The sequence below is a fragment of the Euprymna scolopes genome, chromosome 31, assembly GCF_053919585.1.
Source record: "Euprymna scolopes isolate OS-2025 chromosome 31, ASM5391958v1, whole genome shotgun sequence".
Taxonomy (NCBI): Eukaryota; Metazoa; Mollusca; class Cephalopoda; order Sepiida; family Sepiolidae; genus Euprymna; species Euprymna scolopes.
The window spans coordinates 7,417,591-7,438,933 of NC_136512.1; the positions used below are offsets into that span (position 1 = coordinate 7,417,591).

Sequence of the window (21,343 nt, forward strand, 5' to 3'; positions counted from 1 at the left end):
AACGTGGCCGTAACACTTTAACGGTGTTGCTAAATATCAGACTTCGGAATCACACGTTGTCTGAGATTCGTCGCAAGGGAACAAACAAACGAAAAAAAAAAAATGGAAAGAAATTAAAATCCAACTCAGCATTTTTCTTTTCTAAGTACAAACGAAAAAGCATTTATTAGTGGTCCTTACAACAATAACGCACTTCATTATCTTTCAAAAGTCTTTTTGCATACCCATGTGTTTTACAACGCTCAGCCGTATAACATGTGCTTTTTAAAAGTCTCTCTCCCCGTCACCTCATGCTTGCCATAGCCAGAGCTGTCCTGCCCTCGTTTTTACACATCCATCTTCCTTGGTCGCACTTTTTTCTCTTCTTGATCACGTGGTGAAGTTTCCTTTTCTCTCCTTCTTCATCTGACGTCAGCCCATGCACACTTGTCAATTTGCATACATTCTTTAAATGCGACTTCTGCTTTTCACATTCATCGATGCTTTGTTACAATAAGAGCGAACCATTTCATTACATTTCCGTAGATATTCAATGGGCGACTTATTTCCCCATTGCATAGTAGCGGTGGGAGTTAGGCATGTTCTTGCTCTGAGACCCAGAGATTGGAGCTCAGTCGATCACCTACGATGGAAATAATGACAGAGTAAAAAATAAAGTAGCAACGTTTCTTTCATGACACAAACATTCGAAGAGACCCTCTCCCACTAGATTAAGGTCCTGGATATGACCTTAAACTATACCCAGTGGTGAGGCCCCAGCTTGCAGGCTTTGAGGAGTGTGGAGCTACCCTTTAATGACTATTGCTCCCAGGTCCACTCTGACTCGGAGTGGTAGAACCTGTTAGGGTCCTAACTATGGGTTAAATAGAAACCGACTTGAAAACAGAAATATATTCTATTAAAAAATTTTTTCTTCAAAATCTTTGGATTCGGCATTAAATAACCCGAAAAGGGTTGATATGCCGTAAAACAAAAAACAACAAACCAAACAACCAACCCACTAGATTAAAAAGTTGATTTTGAACTCTAAGCAACAAAGTACTCTGTGCAATACCTCCCTAGATGCGACAGCAGTACTCCATCTTAGGATATATCAAAAAAGGAAATAAAAACAATGGTTTTCTTCATACGGACCTCTACAGGCTGTACAGAAACAGGTTTGTACTAAATTTTTTAAGTGTTTAATTACAGTAGCGCAACTTAGTTTGCCTTTGACAGCATTTCAGACCACAAGAATATCAAAAACAAGACCAGTGAGTGAAATCGCTGAAAATGTACTGAAAAGGAGATCATAAAGATGCACTGCAGAAAGCCAGCGTGCCAAAATGGTGGTCATTTCACTTTCTGTGTATTGACCAATCACCACACAGCATGCATTTGCCTGGTTCGAGTCCAAGTGTGTGATACGTTGTAGAAAAACCGAGCCAAGAAATGAGACGGTAAAATTAAATCTTACATCACATCTGATGTGTGTATTAATAGTGATGGGACGATTCCAAGATTTTTTGCGATTCTGATACCATAATCAAATCCGATTCTTTTTCAATTTTTAAATATAGACTTTTATTTAGCGAGAGCGGAGTGTGCGGATTATCGTAAGATATTTTGCAATACGTGCATATATTTTCGCACATATAAAAATACACGTGTTTGGATGATCTATAAATTTTAATTTTACTGATTATTTAAAATCGATTTCTCTGTCTGTCTGTCTCTCTTTCTGTGTGTATGTGTGTCTCTCTCTGTCTCAGTTTTTGTCTCTCTCTCTCTCTCTCTCTCTCTCTCTCTCTGTCTATTCCTGTCTCTCTCTCTGTCTATTTCTGTCTCTCTCTCTCTCTGTCTATTTCTGTCTCTCTCTCTGTCTATTTCTGTCTTTCTCTCTTTCGCGCTCTCTTTCGCTCTCTCTCTCTCTTTCGCTCTTTCTCTTTCGCTCTCTCTCTCTTTTGTTCTCTCACTCTCTATCTCTTTCGTTCTCTCACTCTCTATCTCTTTCGTTCTCTCACTCTCTATCTCTTTCGTTCTCTCACTCTCTATCTCTTTCGTTCTCTCACTCTCTCTCTCTTTCGCTCTCTCTCTCTCTCTCTCTCTCTCTTTCGCTCTCTCTCTCTCTCTTTCGCTCTCTCTCTCTCTTTCGCTCTCTCTCTCTCTTTCGCTCTCTCTCTCTCTGTTTCGCGCTTTCTGTCTCTCTCTGTTTCGCGCTTTCTGTCTCTCTCTGTTTCGCGCTTTCTGTCTCTCTCTCTTTCGCGCTTTCTGTCTCTCTCTCTTTCGCGCTTTCTGTCTCTCTCTCTTTCGCGCTTTCTGTCTCTCTCTCTTTCGCGCTTTCTCTCTTCTGCTCTCTCTCTCTCACTCTCTCTCTCTTTCGCTCTCTCTCTCTCTCTCTCTGTTTCTATCTATCTATCTATCTTCTCTTTCTCTCTCTGTATCCTCGCTCCATGCCTCAGTTCTCTTCTAATTACCCATTTTACATTCAAATTTATCCTATTTTGATAATCGGTTTATTACTTCAGCTTCCTTCCTACCCCACCAATGTTTTTAGTCTTACAAAATGTCCCCCATACAAAACAGACGGGTCCACTGATTTATGACAAACAGGATAAAACAAACAAACGGCACAACAGAACAATGGAAGATGCCAAGAGGAGATAACCTGTCTCTTCAGGAAAATTGCAATAAAGAAAATCGGAAAGAAAAGAAAAATGGCCGCCAACATTAAACAAAAAATTCAGACAGTTAATTCAAAGAAATAGCCAAAGAAAATTCCTATTTAAATAAATGGACAAACAATTATTACCAATTCCGATTTATTTTGATGGCGTCTTTTTTTTTGTTTGTTTTTTTTGTTTTTTTTAACTGCAATATCATATAATTACATTTTGCGGGGATAATATATATTATCCTCCATATAAAAGATGCGACATTCTTTCCGAGAATAGTGTTTGCTAGTGTTTGAGGCGGCAAAAGTTGGGACAGAGAAATATAAAGCTGCGATTGATCAAAATTATGACATAAATGCTATTAGTCAAAACAAATATGAAAAAAATACTTATTTATATTTCATAATAGCAGACTGCATGGCATTGCCCAATCGTAAATGCGCTAAAATATACTTTAATTTATGCAGATTTCATAATTATCATTATAAAGACCATTCTTTGACTATTATAATGTACCCAATATATACTGAGGATTTTAAAATTTTATATATACACTAGCAGGCCGCTTGGCATTGCCCGGTCGTAAAATACGCTTAAATATGATATATTTATTAATGCAGAGTTCATATTTATTTTTGTATTGGACACAATATATAGTAATGATTTAAAAAGTAAAAAAAAAATGACTCGTGCGCCACCACGGAGAACCGAAACCAACAACATTTACCTTACAATATTTACTTTTTCTTTTGACGTTAATTACTGTACTATGAAGACATGTTTACTGCAAAACTAAAAATTAAAACATGAACCAATAGCTATTACGTCATACATGCTTATCTGTAATACCATCGTTCGACTGTCATCTGGCAAATTCCATTTTTAAAATTTTTACACTTTTGCACCAATTTTCCCCCCAGCTGAAACCCAAATATAAAGTTTTGCATGAGTTCGAATACCCTATATATTAAGTTTCATGTTTGTAGACCAAAAACTGACAGGAGTCAGCATACATAAATATATATAGACAGAGGGTTGTCTTTACAATAACCTTTTTACACAAATATTATGCAAGTATAAATCATGTAGAATATCCGCATGAATATAATTACACGTAATAGTTAACTAAAGATGATCATCCCATAAGAAAACTGAAAAAAAACTAATAGGAAATTAATTAAAATGAATGTTTAAAAGAATATGCAAATTAGCTAGATATTTTGCTAGTAAATGCAATTCCAGGATCCATATATAACAAAGTCGTATTTTCTTTGTAAATAAATAGAAAAAAAGGGTTTTTAATATGAATAGCAATACACAAAAGAAAAAAACAAATTTATAGGAGTATAGATATTACTTGGGTGCCATTAGCTAGAATTGAAACGGAAACATTTAGTACCGCAGCCTTAGTTATTACCATTTGAGCTAATATCAGACAGATAAAAAGTATATATTTTTTAATTAAAGTTCATTATTGAGATGAGTATTATTTATTAATTCATTTATTGCGGACTATTATCCGCATCTTTTTTAGTTGCTGTTTCACGACGTTTTGGCCAACTATTCATCCGGCCTTCGTCAGGTGGAAACCACGACAGGATAGGAACTCCGAATCTCCTAATGGCATCCTCAGCAATTACTGCCTTCCATAGTTGTTGTCGTCTCACCACGTTTTGGCCAAGTAATTCTCTGGCCGGCTTTGGGTAGGATTGAAATCGCTATCTTCAGACAATGCTCACCTGACGAAGGCCAGAGGAATAGTTGGCCGAAACGTCATGAAACAACAACTAAGAAAGATGAGGATAATAGTTTGCAAATAAATAAATTATTAGATTGGGTTTGTTTTGACAAGCTTCTGGGTTTGACCTTTACTCCTGATCTGAAATAGAACACGTACATCAAGTCTGTTGCCAAGGTCGCTAGAAAGATAGTGGGATCCTTCTACCGCTCCAGAAGATATCTCACTACTGATGCAATTCTCTATCTATATAAAAGCCAAGTACGTCCAAGGATGGAATACTGCTGCCATATCTGGGCAGGGGCTGCTAAAAACAGCCTATCCTGCCTTGACAGAGTACAAAATAGACTTCTACCCTGCAACCTCTCTCCCACAGAAGAGACGTTGCGAGCCTATCCTTGTTTTATCGTTATTTCCATGGCAGGTGCTTGTCTGAACTCCAATCTCTGGTCCCCCCTCGCCAATCTTTTACGAAAAACACCCGTCTAGCTGAATCCACTGTGAAAAATTTTCCCCACTCTATATCTGTGCCTAGATCAAAACGCGGATTCCATGAACAAAGCTTCTTTCTTAGAACTGCACACCTGTGGAACTCTGTTCCGTCTGCCTGCTTCCCTCCGAACTACAACTTGGATGTCTTCAAGTCCAACGTTAACAAATTCCTAATGAACCGCCCCCTTAATTAAACACTTCATCAAATCTCCACACTAACGTAATGTACTTGCAATAACCCTTATCCCTGAGTGGCTTCCGGGCCTTCATTAGTGGTGATCACTGTGTAAAAAAAAAAAAAGAAATTTATTTTTTTATTAATAGATTCGTACATTTACATATGTGCGGACTATTAATAAATAGTACTCATCTCAATAATGAATTCCAATTAAAATAATATAGGATTCGGTACGTACCCGACTATGGAAGATAAACGTGGATTTATAAAACCAAAAAATCCAACCTTGATCGTCCTTCGGGGTCCATGACACAGTGGATAGACGTTGAATCTCTACGGTTCCAGATGAACATTGCTCCTATCCCGTCACAGTTACCACCTGATGAAGGCCAGAGGAATATTTGGCCGAAACGTCGTGAAACAACCAAGAAAAAGATGAGGATAATAGTCCGCAATAAAATAAATGGATAAGTAGTTCTTGAAAATTAATCGATCATATATTTGCACATACATACAAGGGCACTTTAAGTTGACTTACTCCTGCCTAATTCCATCTTTTTTTTTTTAAATTTTGACTCCTTAGCAACTATTTTTACAGGCTAAAAATCAAATCGAATTTGTTCCACAGGTCCAAACTCTTATATATCAAGTTTTAAGCCTGGGGACCAAAAATTGAGAGTAGTTTCATAGAGATTGTCCCTCAGACATATTTTTGTATAAATATAAAACAATGGTCCACAAAAAATGAAATCATTTGACCTCGCTCCGGTCTGACCTTGCATCATGGAGAAGATGCATTTTGAAAAAAAAAAAATATGGAGACAAACACACTAACGTAGTGAGTTTTATAAATTAGATTTATTGTATGAATACAAGCAAAATAGTGCTAGTAGATTTGACGAACGAACAGATGCTACACTGCTACCTTCTCCCAAAGGAGAAAGTAATTCCTAAGAAGATTGTCTCATGATAAATACTACACTTCTCCTTATTAAAAAAAGACGGTAATCCTTGAGAGAATTGTATCTTTCTGCTACATTTTCTCTCTTGCCCTTTCTTCTTTCTTTTAATCCTACCTTTCTTTTCCCCCTTGCTCCCTTCGCACCTTGCTCCCTTACCTCCTTGCTCCCTTCGCACCTTGCTCCCTTACCCTCTTGCTCCCTTCGCACCTTGCTCCCTTCGCACCTTGCTCCCTTACCCTCTTGCTCCCTTACCCTCTTGCTCCCTTACCCTCTTGCTCCCTTACCCTCTTGCTCCCTTCACACCTTGCTCCCTTCGCACCTTGCTCCCTTACCCCCTTGCTCCCTTCGCACCTTGCTCCCTTATCCCCTTGCTCCCTTCGCACCTTGCTCCCTTACCCTCTTGCTCCCTTCACACCTTGCTCCCTTCACACCTTGCTCCCTTCGCACCTTGCTCCCTTACCCTCTTGCTCCCTTCACACCTTGCTCCCTTCGCACCTTGCTCCCTTACCCCCTTGCTCCCTTACCCCCTTGCTCCCTTCGCACCTTGCTCCCTTACCCCCTTGCTCCCTTCGCACCTTGCTCCCTTACCCTCTTGCTCCCTTCACACCTTGCTCCCTTGCTCCCTTATCCCCTTGCTCCCGTACCTCCTTGCTTTCTTACCCCCTTGCTGCCTTCACACCCTACCTCTGTTTCCCTCTTCCTCTCTTTCCCCTCTTACTTTCATTATCTCTTGCTGTCTTTACCTCTACTTTCTTTCCCTCTTTCTCTTTCCCCTTTGCTCTCTTTCCCTCTTGCTGTCTTTCCTCCTCGATCTCTTCCCCCCTCTGCTCCCCTCACCCTTGCTCTCTTTCCCCCTTGATCTCCTTCCCCTTGCTTCCTTTAACCTCCATACTATCTTTATCCCTGTCGCTCTCTTTCCCAATCAATTACATAAAATATACTACACTACTTCCCGCTTTAATTGAATCTTGAAACATAATACATTTGTCATCATTTAATTCCGCTCAGTGTTAGCAAAAGGCATACGTTTTACTCACTGACTTTTATGTGACGTTATATTACACACACACACACACACACACACACACACACACACACACACACACACACACGATGGAGAACAAGTCGAAACTGTATACATTGTTGTCTAATTGATGTATTTGAAGTTTTATTCCGGATAAAATGACAATTGTCAAAGATAAACTGCACCAAAAGTAAACTCCAATGCAAGGTTCCTGGATAAAAATCACAAAAGATCGCTCGTTTTAATGGCCCCACTCCAGTCTTCGCAGCTCTTCAACTTTTCAGTTAAAGAAAAATGGAGGCTTTAGTTATGGAACGACCATTGTAGTTTTGAAAAAATTGCGTTTGCGTTTATTGTCTCGTTTGTTTGTTTGAATAAGTGGAAAGCATAACAAATTCAAAATTCTTTCGGCTTTTGTTCGGATATCGGATTCCATGGAATCTCATTTCATGTTGAGCTGTTCCTAGGTCTTCATCGAGAGTTGCTTCCGCGGAATTTTCTGTTTCGCAAGCATCAGGTGGCCTCGAGAAAAGCGAGAAGAAAAGAAAATTATTTCAGTCAGTTCTTAAGTTTTTTTTCATCAAGCATTTATTTGGCTTTCTTTCTCCTTTTATTTATTTTTTAAAGCAATCTATTTCTTGTGACATTTTGTTTTGTTTGGATTCTTCGGACTACTATTTTGGCTTTAACCCTTTATAATCTGAATTCTGAGGCAGATGATTAAAAAAAAAATTTATTGTTAATTTTAGATGGCGGCATACTGAATGTAAGCAATGGGCAGTTGCAATCTGGAGGTATCTGACATCTACCCAGATACTGGACTAATACGTACAAGGTGTGTTTGAATCAATTCCCACTTTATTTATGCTGTTATATTCATTTATTTACAACTGAACGAATTAGTTCAACCGGGTCATAAAGGGTTCAGAGTTATTTTCACAACGGCTTGGCCAATGTAACCTCCGACCTTTTTCAGACGTGTCTTGTGGAACTCTGGAATTTGTAGATTAGAAAAATAAAAGTCCATCCTAACATTAATTAGCAACTTTATTGATTAATAGCAGGATGACCCGTCGTTGCCCGGGATTGAATGATCAACAAATTTTTCGCACTTTCATATCTTAATTGTTATCGAAATTGGTGAAATCGACCATTTTTCAATCAAATCAATTGATTGCCTACTCTAGTTGGGGACCCATCGCAGGAAGATTTATATACTTCCCTGCAGTGACTTATTTCACAATGCATTGTAGTCTACATTGCACTGTAGAGAACCTACTGTTGATTTTTATAAAATTAGTTTTTATATATAATGACTTGAATTAAAGTTTAAGATGCAAAGTTGAGTATCATGATTCGATTGTGCTATAAACAGAAACATTCATTTCGAACACGCTCCTATCTTATCCAAGAATCTACTGTTGATTTTATATGCCTGGCCTTACTGCTTGTGCAGTGATAATGATTTGAATTTAAGTTTAAAATGAATAAAGTATGATAGTGTAATTGTACTTCAAACAGAAGCATTCATTTCGAATGCGCCTCTGCCATATCAAAGAAATTACTGTTGTTTTCGGCTTGTGTGCTGATAAAACTTCTGAAATGTACTTGTAGTGTTAGGCTGTATAAGGTGTTAACTTTAGTTAAAATCACCTGCTCCTTCTTTCATTGGATTGTTTCGATTATCACGTACTGAAGACATACTGATAGAAAACCCATATGCCAAGCACATAAAGCAACTTTGTGTGAAATTTTATAAAAATAGGCCATTTTGGAATCCATAGGGTACAAACTCACACACACACACATTAGTTACTTTTATATAATAGAGATCTTTGTTAGTAAGTATTGAGAAAAGGTGAAGCTTAGTCGTGGAAACAGTTGTAAACGAACGTAGATGAAAGATTAGACAAACCTGTTGAAAGAGAAAGAGTTAATGGACGTGTGTTGACGTTAGTAGTAGAAACGTGCGTCCATGTGTATGGACGAAAATAAAAGATTACAAACAGTCCTGTAGGATGAGAAGAGTTCATTTATGTACCGTAACAATGTCCGGATCAAGCAGTAGCCATGCTAGATTAACTGTCTCTCCATCTTAGTTGAACCCTGAGCCAAAAGACCCGAGTAGAGTCTGTTGTGTTCCAAGAGATTAGTTAAGGATTGGTCTGAGCCACGGGGAGATGTTCTTAGTCCCAAGAGCTCGAAATAAAAAAAATAAAATTGCCGTAGGTTTAACTTCTTTTATGAACTTCGTCACGTGGTCAGCTTGCTTGAGAGCTAGTTTCTGATTGGGCAAACGGGAAAGCCCTTTTTTCCCCGTCGGTGACGTCACTCCGCATGCATTTACATCCGCGCATCCACGCTGTGTTAAACTTACTCATCGCAAACCAAAGACTGCCCGTAAACTGTCAGAAAACTCACTACCATTCCTAAAACTGCTCTAAACTTGATGAACTTTTGTCTGGAATTACCTTGATTAACAATCCTAGTTTTGCTTTCTTTTGTGTTCCTCTGTGAATACCTTCTTCTACTATTGTTCTGCTGATTAACGTATTTCCTCATTTTTATTTATTTTTTTTTTGATTTCTAACATTTTTTGGAGGAGGATAGTGCCAGAGTCCTGGGAGGTCCACCCTCCCAGGCCTTACTATTCATCTTTGGGAAGACGTTAGTTAATTGTGAACTGCTCAAAGTACCCTTACCAGGCAATGTTGACAGGGTTGCATAGGACATTTTTAAGAGGTCAGAATGTCCCAAATTCGAGGCACTGGCTCATTCTCTCCTACCTTTCGGCCTTGTGCCATATTTTCCTGCAGTGAGAAGGAAATAAACACCAAGTATATTGAAATTGTGTTGAAGAGAAATCAATTTCTGTTGTATTGAACGGATACCAAAAATAAAATCAATCAATCATTCCATTCAATCTGCACCTGATTGATTACCTAAACCCACCTAAGCCTTTCCGGTTATGAGTTTGTTGTCGTGAAGGTTGTACTTTATTTTATATATATATATTTTTTTGTTCTTTGTTAACTGGGCCACCGTCCAAATTTTATCTACACTCTTAGAAAAGATGAGATTTTTAAATAAACATTGCCAGATAAGCAGGTGGAAGATCAAAATTGGCCACTGACCAGGTAATCTTTCTCTTACATACTTTTCGGACCCCCCAATGTTCCGGGTTTTTAATTTTTTCTTTTTTTCTATTATGCATCACGTCGGCTTACCGTCACAATAATTTCGTAAAAACAGATTCTTAGTGATCACTTAATTCAATATCAAGTAATATGCCTGGACAACAGCCAGTTCATCTACAGAGGCTACTTCTATAAGAACGTGATATTATTGATCCCTCTTCATCGTTGCCCCCCCCCCCCCAAATGTTATGAATTGAAAAAAAAAAGGGGAAAAATATGGCAAAACAAGTGGAAATAAGTTTCTCATCAGAACAAAGGTATAAAAAGTTGTTCACAAACGAACACAAAAGAAAATAAAAATGGGATTGTTAATCAAAGTGTGCAGGTTATTTTGGTTAAAAGGACGAGACAATATGTCAATATTAGTGATGTGATCATTCCTATATTTTTCCTGATTCCAATACAGTTATCGATCCTGCTCTAAATTTCCAATTCTGATACAAATACTGATTCTGAGGTTTTTTTTAAATTTCTAAATATTTAGCTGTAGAGTTGTTTCATATTATTTTTTAGATTACTGTAAAAACAAAAAATGTATTTATCGTTTTGTCATTAGCACCAGTAATGGCGTGTACAGCACAATCACGTTGACACACCGGTTCTTGCCATATCACCAAAGTTAAGCAACGTTGAGCCTGGCCAGTACCAGATGGGTGACCATTTGGGAATTCTAGGTGCTGTATGTACCTTCTGGGAAGGTTGGGCATGGGGCCAGTACCCTCGCCCTGTAAAAAGAACTCCTCGCTATGAAAACCAAACTCCTATCCTTACATCATCAACGCTCTGATCCCCAGCTGGCATCAATTGTGATGGATGGCTCTCGTCTGGGTGAGGCCCCGTGTTTTGACAAGCTTCTGGGTTTGACCTTTACTCCTGATCTGAAATGGAACACGTACATCAAGTCTGTTGCCAAGGTCGCTGGAAAGATGGTGGGATCCTTCTACCGCTCCAGAAGATATCTCACTACTGATGCAATTCTCTATCTATATAAAAGCCAAGTACGTCCAAGGATGGAATACTGTTGCCATATCTGGGCAGGAGCTGCCAAAAACAGCCTATCATGCCTTGACAGAGTACAAAATAGACTTTGTGGTTTAGTGGGGGATGCCCTTTTCTCTACCCTGCAACCCTTCTCCCACAGAAGAGACGTTGCAAGCCTATCCTTGTTTTATCGTTATTTTCATGGCAGGTGCTCGTCTGAACTCCAATCCCTGGTCCCCCCTCGCCAATCTTTCACGAAAAACACCCGTCTAGCTGAATCCACTGTGAAAAATTTCCCTCACTCTATATCTGTGCCTAAATCAAAACGCGGATTCCATGAACAAAGCTTCTTTCTTAGAACTGCACGCCTGTGGAACTCTGTTCCATCTGCCTGCTTCCCTCCGGACTACAACTTGGATGTCTTCAAGTCTAATGTTAACAAATTCCTAATGAACCGCCCCCTTAATTAAACACTTCATCAAATCTCCACACTAACGTAATGTACTTGCAATAACCCTTATCCCTGAGTGGCTTCCGGGCCTTGATAAGTGGTGACCACTGTGTAAAAAAAAAAAAAAAAAAAAAAAAAAAAAAATCTGCAAAAAGTGGTAGATGGCCTATGTCCCTCCAGGGGCTCAAGGGCTATGGATGGATGGATGGATGGATGGACCAGCAATAGAAAATTAAATTTTAAACCAAAAACAACTCCCTTTTTTTTTCTTTTTTTTTTTTTTACACAGTGATCACCACTTATCAAGGCCCGGAAGCCACTCAGGGATAAGGGTTATTGTAAGTACATCACGTTAGTGAGGAGATTTTATGAAGTGTTTAATTAGGGGGGCGGTTCATTAGGAATTTGTTAACATTAGACTTGAAGACATCCAAGTTGTAGTCCGGAGGGAAGCAGGCAGACGGAACAGAGTTCCACAGGCGTGCAGTTCTAAGAAAGAAGCTTTGCTCATGAAATCCGCGTTTTGATTTAGGCACAGATATAGAGTGGGGGAAATTTTTCACAGTGGATTCAGCTAGACGGGTGTTTTTCGTGAAAGATTGGCGAGGGGGGACCAGGGATTGGAGTTCAGACGAGCACCTGCCATGAAAATAACGATAAAACAAGGATAGGCTCGCAACGTCTCTTCTGTGGGAGAGGGGTTGCAGGGTAGAGAAAAGGGCATCCCTTAAAAAATACAAAGAAACAATTAAGAGAACCTTTTTTTTTGCAACATTTTATTCCGCTTCTGATACGAACAATCAACATATTCCATGTTTATGGAGAGTTTTGCAACAGTTGTTAAGTGTTGAGCCATTCTGTAGAACAAAGATGGCGGCAGTCGATCCATTCAGTGAAGAATCAATCCAATCCCAATCCGCAGTGGTTCAGTCGTGTTAAGACGGAAATTGTTAGCGAACTTGCTGGAATGCAAAATTCGATATTTTCATAATGAGGTTGGAGGCTTCTCATTGATTGATTGTCCTAACGCTTACTTATAAATAAGATCGTCCAAATCCTGGGAGATATACCCTACATATTGATCAAAACGATTTTTTAAAAAATCCTTTAAAAAATACAAAGAAACACTTAAAAGAATCTTTTTTGCATCGGAAAATAGGCAACATTTTTTTTCCTAATTCCAACACCCAAAATGTTCCGATTTTTATGATTTTCAATTCTGATTTTTCTTAATTGTCCCAACACGAGTCAACATGTTTCATATTTATGGGCAATTTTACGATAGTTTACAACAGTTGTGGACCGTCTTGAGGTTGCAATGGTTGATGACAATTAAGGTGAAGGAGAGTTTTCCAGTTGGAGTCTGACACATTGGAACTCAGGTTTTGTCTTGGAGCAGACAAAAACGAACTGATGGCAACAGATGAACACAGCCACGACAATAGAGCTAAATGTGGATCTTAGCATACGGAGGACGGGGTTGACGACCTCACCTGTGTTGTTAAGTAGGAGATTGCACAAAAGTCGCATGGTCTCCTTTTACCATGAAACAAAAACACGAAATCTGACGATATATTAATATTACAGCCAAAGTAAATTTATTTACAACATCCATCCATAGCTCTTGAGCCCCGGGTGGGGCATAGGCCATCTACAACTTTGTAGATGTTTTTGTAGCAAGAAGTTCTTTTTACAAGGTGAGGGTGCTGGCCCCACGCCCAACTTTCCTAGAAGGTACATACAGGGCCTAGCCTTCTCAAATGGTTACCCATCTGGTACTGGCCAGGCTCAACGTTGCTTAACTTTGGTGATCTGATGGGAACCAGTGTGTCAATGTGATTGTGCCGTACTTATTTACAACACAATTACCAATTAAAAATTGTAAAAGTTCATAGTGAAAAATGAATGAGTAATGTTACTTGCGTTTAGGCCTCCAGATTTTTTGTTGAGTTCAAACAGCGGCCTGGCCGTTTGCCAAATCTGGGAAGTATTTTTCGGCATCTCTGCACTGTCCTGAGGTCCAGCGAAAAGATAAAGAAAGAAGGAAGTGGATACGGAAGTGAGGTGTTATGCCCCCTTGTGGCAATGAGTAATATTGCCAGAGTTAAAGGGTGATGATCGTGGTTGCCTTAGTCATCCATTGTGTTCGTATGTTCGCTTGCGTGGAGAACTCAATTCCCACAAGCATGTCGAGGATCGATGGTGTCACGCACACATCCAAAGTGCAAATAACATTTGCAGAATGTGTTTGAGTTTGTGTTTTTTTTTAATTTTAAAAATTTGATTTTTATACTAGCTGTACCCTGCCACGCGTTGCTGTGGCATAAAAAGTGTAAATTGACCAAAAAAATGCATGTGTCTGCTATGGTTAATTTTCCAATACTTGTGGATACACAATATTCCTGGTGGTTCCTGATTCAGTGCAAATGAAGAGATTGCCCGGTTTGCCGACTCTAGAACATGCAACATATAATTGCCCATGTGAGAAGCAATCAGTATGTAAATATAAGCTGCACAATTCTAAAGATTGTCCCTGTGCTTTGTTGATCGTGATAGCAAATGCCAGTCTAATTGGGAATTGCTATCTCTTGAATTGAAATGGCATGTCGGTAGGAATCATAGGAATGCATGGAATCAGGACATCCTCACCTTAGAAAGGCCCGGTTAAAAGTGTGGCTTCTATCAGGTTAGTCATTGAAAGACGTGTGCCATTACAAAGCTTGGGCCGATTAATATTTCGCAACAGGATGATTGGCACACCAGTTTTCAATTGCAGTACATGAGGTGGCATCCCTGGCAAATCTAGCGAATTCAAAAATTCTGTTGGATAGTTGACTGCTTCGTCTTCTTCAAGAACAGTATCGACGGAGTTGTATGTGACTAACTTTTTTTTTTTTTTTTTTTTTTTTTTTTTTTTTTTTTATTCAATTTTCACCCCAAACAAGGCACAGTGCCACTTTGAAGCAGGGGGCTACTATTAGGGAATTAATTAGCGGGGTCATTATGAGGGGAGAAGAGTAGAAAGATGTTTGTTAACATTACACTTGAACTTCTGCATATCATTGCAGTTGGGAAAGCAGAATCCCGGAAGGGAGTTCCAAAGACCCGCAGTTCTGGGGAAGAAACTATTGGAGTAAAAGGCTTTCTTGCACCTAGGGATCTCCACTGTAAAGGGATGAGACTTAGTAGCTTGTCGGGTTTGTCGGGGGTAGTTACGTCGGGGAGGTACAAGTGTTTGCAGTTCGTCAGAGCATTCACCATTAAAGTATTTGTAGAACAGGCAGAGGGATGCAACATCTCGTCGATGGGACAGAGGTTGAAGCCCAGATGACAGTTCAGGACCTATCAGGTTTGCGACTCTTTTTTGAACCCTGTCCAGGAGCGAGAGACAAGCAGCAGATGCACCAGCCCAGATGTGACAACAGTACTCCATACATGGGCGAATGGTTGCCTTATAGAGGTATAGGATACTGGCAGGCGTAAGTAGTTTTCTAGCACGGTAGAGGGAGCCAACCTTCCTTGCAGCAGCCTTGGCAATGCTCTCAATGTATCTATTCCAGTTCATATTCCCTGTAAACGTTAGGCCGAGGAGTTTAAAAGAAGTACTTTCAGGCAATGTGTTCTTGGCCATTGCTATTGGTGGTAGAGAAGGTTTCTTGTAGTTATTGAAGGAAACAAGCTTAGTCTTAGCAGCATTGAATGAGACCAACCATTTTTGTCCCCATTCCACTACGGATTGGAGGTCATCCTCTAGTGTTTCTGCCATTTTCTTGGATATGTGTTCATTTGTTTTCCCCTCATATCTGTTATAGAGAGTGGTGTCATCGGCAAATATACCCATCTCCGAAACAATATTATCAGGGAGGTCGTTTATGAATATCAGGAACAATAGAGGTCCAAGGATAGACCCCTGAGGCACTCCCGCATTTATGTCATATTGTTTGGATGTACGTCCGTCGAGGACAACTTTGATTTTTCTATTACTTAAGAAGGATTTAATTACGTTATGAATTCTTCCAGTGATTCCATATGATCTAATTTTCCTTAGAAGACCATCGTGCCATACCCTGTCAAAAGCCTTAGATATATCAAGGGCCACCGCTCTACCCTCCCCTGTTTTATCCAATGAACGGTATATACGTTCAGAAACTACAGTTAAGATATCTGCTGTTGAACGGGCTTGCCTGAATCCATATTGTTTGTCAGTCAAGAGTTTAGCAGCTGTTAGGTGCTGGACTAGGGCTTTATTAACTAAGGACTCAAATATTTTGGCGAAAAGCGGGAGGAGGCTAATGGGGCGATAATTTAGTGGGTCAGTTCTTTCAACAGAATTCTTGAAGACTGGTACCACAGAGGCGGTTTTCCAGCAGTCGGGAAAACAAGATTCGTTAAGGCATTTATTGTAAAGTTTGGACAGAACTGGAGCAACCTCGGCAGAGCATTTTTTAATAGCACAGCCGGGATGAGATCTGGTCCACATGCTTTAGAGGTGTCTAGGTTTTTTATAATAGCATGTACCTGAGAAGGGGTGATTTTCAAGTCGTCAAGTGTGGCGTCTGTTCGCAGAGGAAAATCAGGGAGTGAGTGGTGTACCGAGTTCAGTGTGGAGTTTGAGGCAAACCGACTGGCAAGCAGATTAGCCTTGTCAGTTGCCGTGCAAGCAACCTCATGATTGTTTGTTAGTGGGGGAATAATTGACTGTCCATTATTAACTACGCTGTTGTAGATTTTCCAAAAATCCCGGGTTCCTAATTTCTGTGCTTCGATGCGCTTTCTGGTGGTTTCAGAGTAATCTGACTTAGCTGTGTCTATCACTCTCTTACAATTATTTCTAGCTTCTATAAACTTCTGTTTATTTGAGCTGGACTTATGTCAGTTGAATCTGCGGAACGCATGCTGCCTTTGACAAATGGCAGCTGCACAAGCAGAAGTAAACCATTGGGGGGAGTGGGGCTTGCTATAGTATTTCCGTGCGGGAACATGTGCTTCAATAGCAGTTTTGAACCATTCAGTTGTCTCATTTGCACACTGTTCCGCTGGAAGAGTAAAGATATTTTGCCATGGGGCATCTCTGATGAGCTCCCTGATGGCTTCCCAATCAGCCTTTTTGTAATACCTCGTTGTTTTGAGTAGTGGGTCTTCAGTTTTAGGGCGAGAATTTAGGCTGATTTCTACTATTATCACAGCGTGATCAGCATTCCCGAGTGGGCTATGGGCATTTGTTGTACAGTCACTGGGAACTGTTGTCAGAAAGAGATCTAGAAGTGAGGCATGTTGATCGTGCTGGTCTGGGAAACGTGTCGGAAATGTAACCATCTGAGATAGGGAATGAGATATAGAGAAGCTATATGTGGCGCTACCAGCTACGTCTGTGTGATTTGAGAATCCTAGCCAGTTACTGTGGTGGACATTGAAGTCACCAAATACATGTATTTGTGCGCTAGTATCGAGGGAGAGTGCTATATCTATGCTGTCTGAGACTTTGTTTATTAGGGTACAGTCTTGGTTTGAGGGAGAGCGGTAGAGAAAATATAAGTAGCTAATATTGTGTTGCATATTTAGTCTGAAGCACATAAAGGCCTGGCCCTCTGATTCTAGTTTTATTTCTCTAGTTAGGGGGAGGGTGTTTCGAATATAGACTCCAAGTCCATGCATATGTCTGTCCGAGTCCTTACGGTAGAGTGGGAGATAACCAGGCATGTTAAAGTGGTTAGAGGGTATGGAGGAGTGAAGGTTAGTTTCACTTAATGCTAAGATATCCGGGGTGTTTACAAGGAGAAATGACTCAACATCATCTAAGTTAGTTCTAAGCCCGCGGATATTAGTAAATGCAAGCCTCAAGGGAGGAGGCAGGTTGGTTTTCTTTGAGTTTGGTCCTGGTTTAAACGTAACTTTTGCTTGAGCTGTCATTTCATTTTATTTTATTTAAAAGTTTCAGTTAGGGTGGATGAGTGAGGGGGTGCTGGACAAGTAGTTGTGCAGAATACCAGACATGCAATACAAGTAGACCATCAGCTGTCCTCACCCACAGGATTGTGGCCTCAGGAAAGCCCACCGGGGATGAGTGCAGGGTCCCTTTCCATGCGCGACATGGCACTACAAACATCCCGATATTTTACAACTGTTGATGGAGCAGCCGCTCTAAGCGCTACCAAAGAGTTAGGGCTCCTGTACTATCAGTCGGAAACAGCAGCCAGGAACTGTCAATCCGGTACCCTCAATCCATTAGGCAAAGCCAGCCCAGTCCAACTGCACTGACATATATGGCACTGAAGCACCCCACTGTGTCCAGTTTAGGGGGATGGGATGTGGCAGGAGTGGGGAAAAGCGGTGTTCATTACCCTAGTCAGGAAACAAGGTCAACCACTGGGTGATTCAAGCGAGTCCCTGTGATAGTACCTCTACGCCTGGCCAATAGGCAAAGAAGGAGTATGAAAGCCGAGCGATAGACAGAGTCTATCTCCTCCTTAAGCAGTTTAGGTTTGCCAACCGGTGATTTGTTTGAGTCACCAGCTCTAGGAAGGTTGTCGTCCAGGACTGAAGAGACCTCCCTCCCCTAGGTTTAGTTTCAGAGTTTTCCTTCTCCTAGACGGATGGCCTGGGAAGACCTACGGGTCCATCAGCTCCGAGGGGGTTCGCCCCGCGCCTGGGTCCTAATCCAGGTATTTCTGCGACCCCGCATGGGTAGTTAATATTTATTGGTTATTTAGGTTAATATCTCCTGGAAAAATCGGGCATTTAGGTTAGCTTCTACAGAAGATTTTCACTCCTCAAGTGTGGTTTAAAAAGGGCATTATTATGCTGTCCATTTTCATTTATACTGAGAGAGGGTATACGTAAAAATTCATGCAGTGGAAGCAGTTAAATTTGCTACAGTATTGGATCGAGAGAGTCGAGTTAATGTATGGTTAGATATAGTTTTGTAAGTTTAGCAATGTATGGTTAGATATGGTTTAGTAGGTTTAGGAATGTATGGTTAGATATGGTTTAGTAGGTTTAGGATTAGGATAAAGTGTTAGAGTATGATCTACTTTCTATTAGAAATTCTGATTTGGTGCCCAAACCGGACATTTAGTAAGACTGAAAGATTAGATATGCTCAGTATAGAGACAAGAGAACATTTGATATGGAGTACAGTTATACCTGATAGATATAGGTTATTGCATATTCTGTAAGTATAGTTAAAGTATAGATGGATGGAATTTTAGACAATTTGAGTAAGTTGCCTTTAGACTACAACTAAGGAGAATGACTTCGCCTTTCTCTTAATATCCGGAAGTTTTTATTTCAATGAGTACCGGTTTAGTTTGTGTAATAATTATTGCAATACTATCTCTTAATAAAGAGATATTAATGGTTACTGTTCATTATAGATTACTTTAAGTCAATGTATTGGACTAAGGCTAGTAAGTATTTACTTAGAAGCTTGGTTATGGGTTGGGAGTTATAATCGGGAGCATGCCTAGGAAATTTTAGGTGTTAATGGGTATCGATTTACGAGTTTGTTAAGGTCAAGGGCGGAGAGCAAGGACCCATCTAAGTTACGTGAGACGGATTTGTTTAGTGTCAACTTAGGAAGTAGAGCAGATTTGGTTTGTTAGTGATCAGGAGAAAGAGAATTTAAGTAAAAAATAATAAGGTTTGTCATGCAAAACAGACAAGGCAGTCATCTTGGAGGTAAAGTATCTATAGGAGGTACTTGCTTAGTATACAAGCAGCAGTATTTTGTAGTTTGGAGAGGAATTTTAGGTACAATAGTTTCATGACTTATTGCACAAGTCCGTAGTCAAGGTGAGGGACGATGTACTTCTAATATTGAAACTGGGTTTATCTAATTTTAAAAGTAGTTGACTAGAGTGTTATTAGGTGTTCTACTTAGCTTAGGGATAGAATAAAGATTTAAGGTAATATTCAGGGTGATATAAGCAATTTCATGAGGATTGGATATATGATCACTGGATGTTGAACTGCTCAGGAGGATTCTTGTATTGCTCAACTGAATAGTACTGTTGAGTTCATGAACATCTCTGTTCTTGGGTACAAGAATGGCTCGTTCACTCAGCCAACTGGGATCCTTATAGTTAAATTGGATGTCCGCAAAAACCTTTTTAATCAAGTCGTCTTTTGTTACTAAATTACAGGAGTTTTGTGGCAATTAGCCAGCAGTTTAGCCGGCAGTTTTGCATTCCCAATTTGCAGTAATTGATTTGAAAATAACTCTGCTGAGTGATCGTTTTGCTGCTGGACACGTATATTTCTAGTCAAATGGAATGTTCTCACATGTTGCCAAATAGTGGAATATTTTAGGCAAACATTTATTTCATCTGCTGATGTTGATCGAGGAATTATAGGTAGTCTTTGCCTGAAATCTCCAGCTAGCAATAATACTGCATTCCCAAAGAGTCGGCCATTACCACGCAAGTCTTGCAATGATCGATCCAGAGCCTCCAGTGATTTTTGTGTGTGCCATTGTGCATTCATGCCAAACAATAAATTTACATTTCTGCAATAACTTTCCCATACTCGATGTTTTGGAAATGTTGCACAATGGAGTTTCCATAAATTGCATATTCAATGGTAGTTTCAAAGCTGAATGAGCAATTCTTTCACCTGGCAGTAATGTTGCAGCTATTCCAGATGATGCAAGAGCTAAGGCTATGTCAGAATGTGATCGAATGGTTGCCAAAATTAATTTAATTAAGAAGGTTTTACCAGTTCCTCTTGGCGCATCTTAGAAAAAAATTTCTCCCACCCCATTATTGACTGTTTCCATTACTTCGTTGTAAATGTGTTTTTGCTCAATAGTTAGTTTTGTAATATTTGCATGAATGTACAACAAAAAACCATCTGTGTTGTAAATTTGTTCCCGACGCAATTCTACATCAAACAAAATCGCAGCAGATCAATTCGGTGACGTCATTCCCAATTGACTGAGAACTTTGCAATTTCTAAGCACAAATTTTCAATCCGTATTAATGCCTCATAAATTTCTGATGTAAAATCCAGGTAGGTATTTGTAGTTTCATTGCGTTTTTGATGCAAAATGTCTTCGACCATGTGTGATTTATATTTCTCCCATAATGGAGATGAAGGGGAGCAAGTTGTGAATATGATGGCAAACAATGCACGAATTTGAATTGGATGCGATGTGTAACATGCATCATTAATGCATTCATCCCAGTGTCCGTAATTATCCAATAAATTCAGCGCTTGACATGCACTGCGAAAAGTGGCATGTGTAACACTATTGACAGTTTTTAAATGCTGGAAAGATGTTGGACCAGGGACATTTATCAACAGCATGCGAAGGAAAAAACATTCATCTTGTTTAGGATGAATAGCATAAAGTCGGCCTATTGTGTTTTCTTTGTAAATTCCAGGGTGTCCGTCTACTCTATCTCCTCGTTTGCGTCGTTCAAATAATTTCCTACTCCTATTCCATGTGTGATACATGGGCACTTCCGAATAGAGCAGTGTTGATGCAAATGCGTTGTTTTGACATAACGTGAAAAAAGCCGTTAATGTTGTCGCCGGGGTATTAAGAGCTATCTGTTGCACATTTGAAGTTGTAAAATAAACACGTTGTCCATTTTCTAAATGTACTGATAAGTGAACAATAGCTGGACTTTGTTCAGGTATGGGAAATGAAAGAATTCACCATACAGC

General features: G+C 39.7%; 1 protein-coding gene across 8 annotated transcripts in view; it reads left to right on the forward strand.

Annotated features, from left to right (window-relative positions):
* Nucleotides 1-21,343, forward strand: part of LOC145255614 (pleckstrin homology domain-containing family H member 2-like) — a 1,732,783-nt gene that overhangs the window by 346,284 nt on the left and 1,365,156 nt on the right. The window contains exon 4 of one of the 8 annotated variants that reach the window (XM_080114121.1): nucleotides 7,798-7,883. The exons of the other annotated variants lie outside the window; for them this stretch is intronic. The gene's annotated coding sequence lies outside the window, so the exon portion shown is untranslated. The remainder of the gene's footprint in view (nucleotides 1-7,797; nucleotides 7,884-21,343) is intronic. 8 annotated transcript variants of the gene reach the window in all.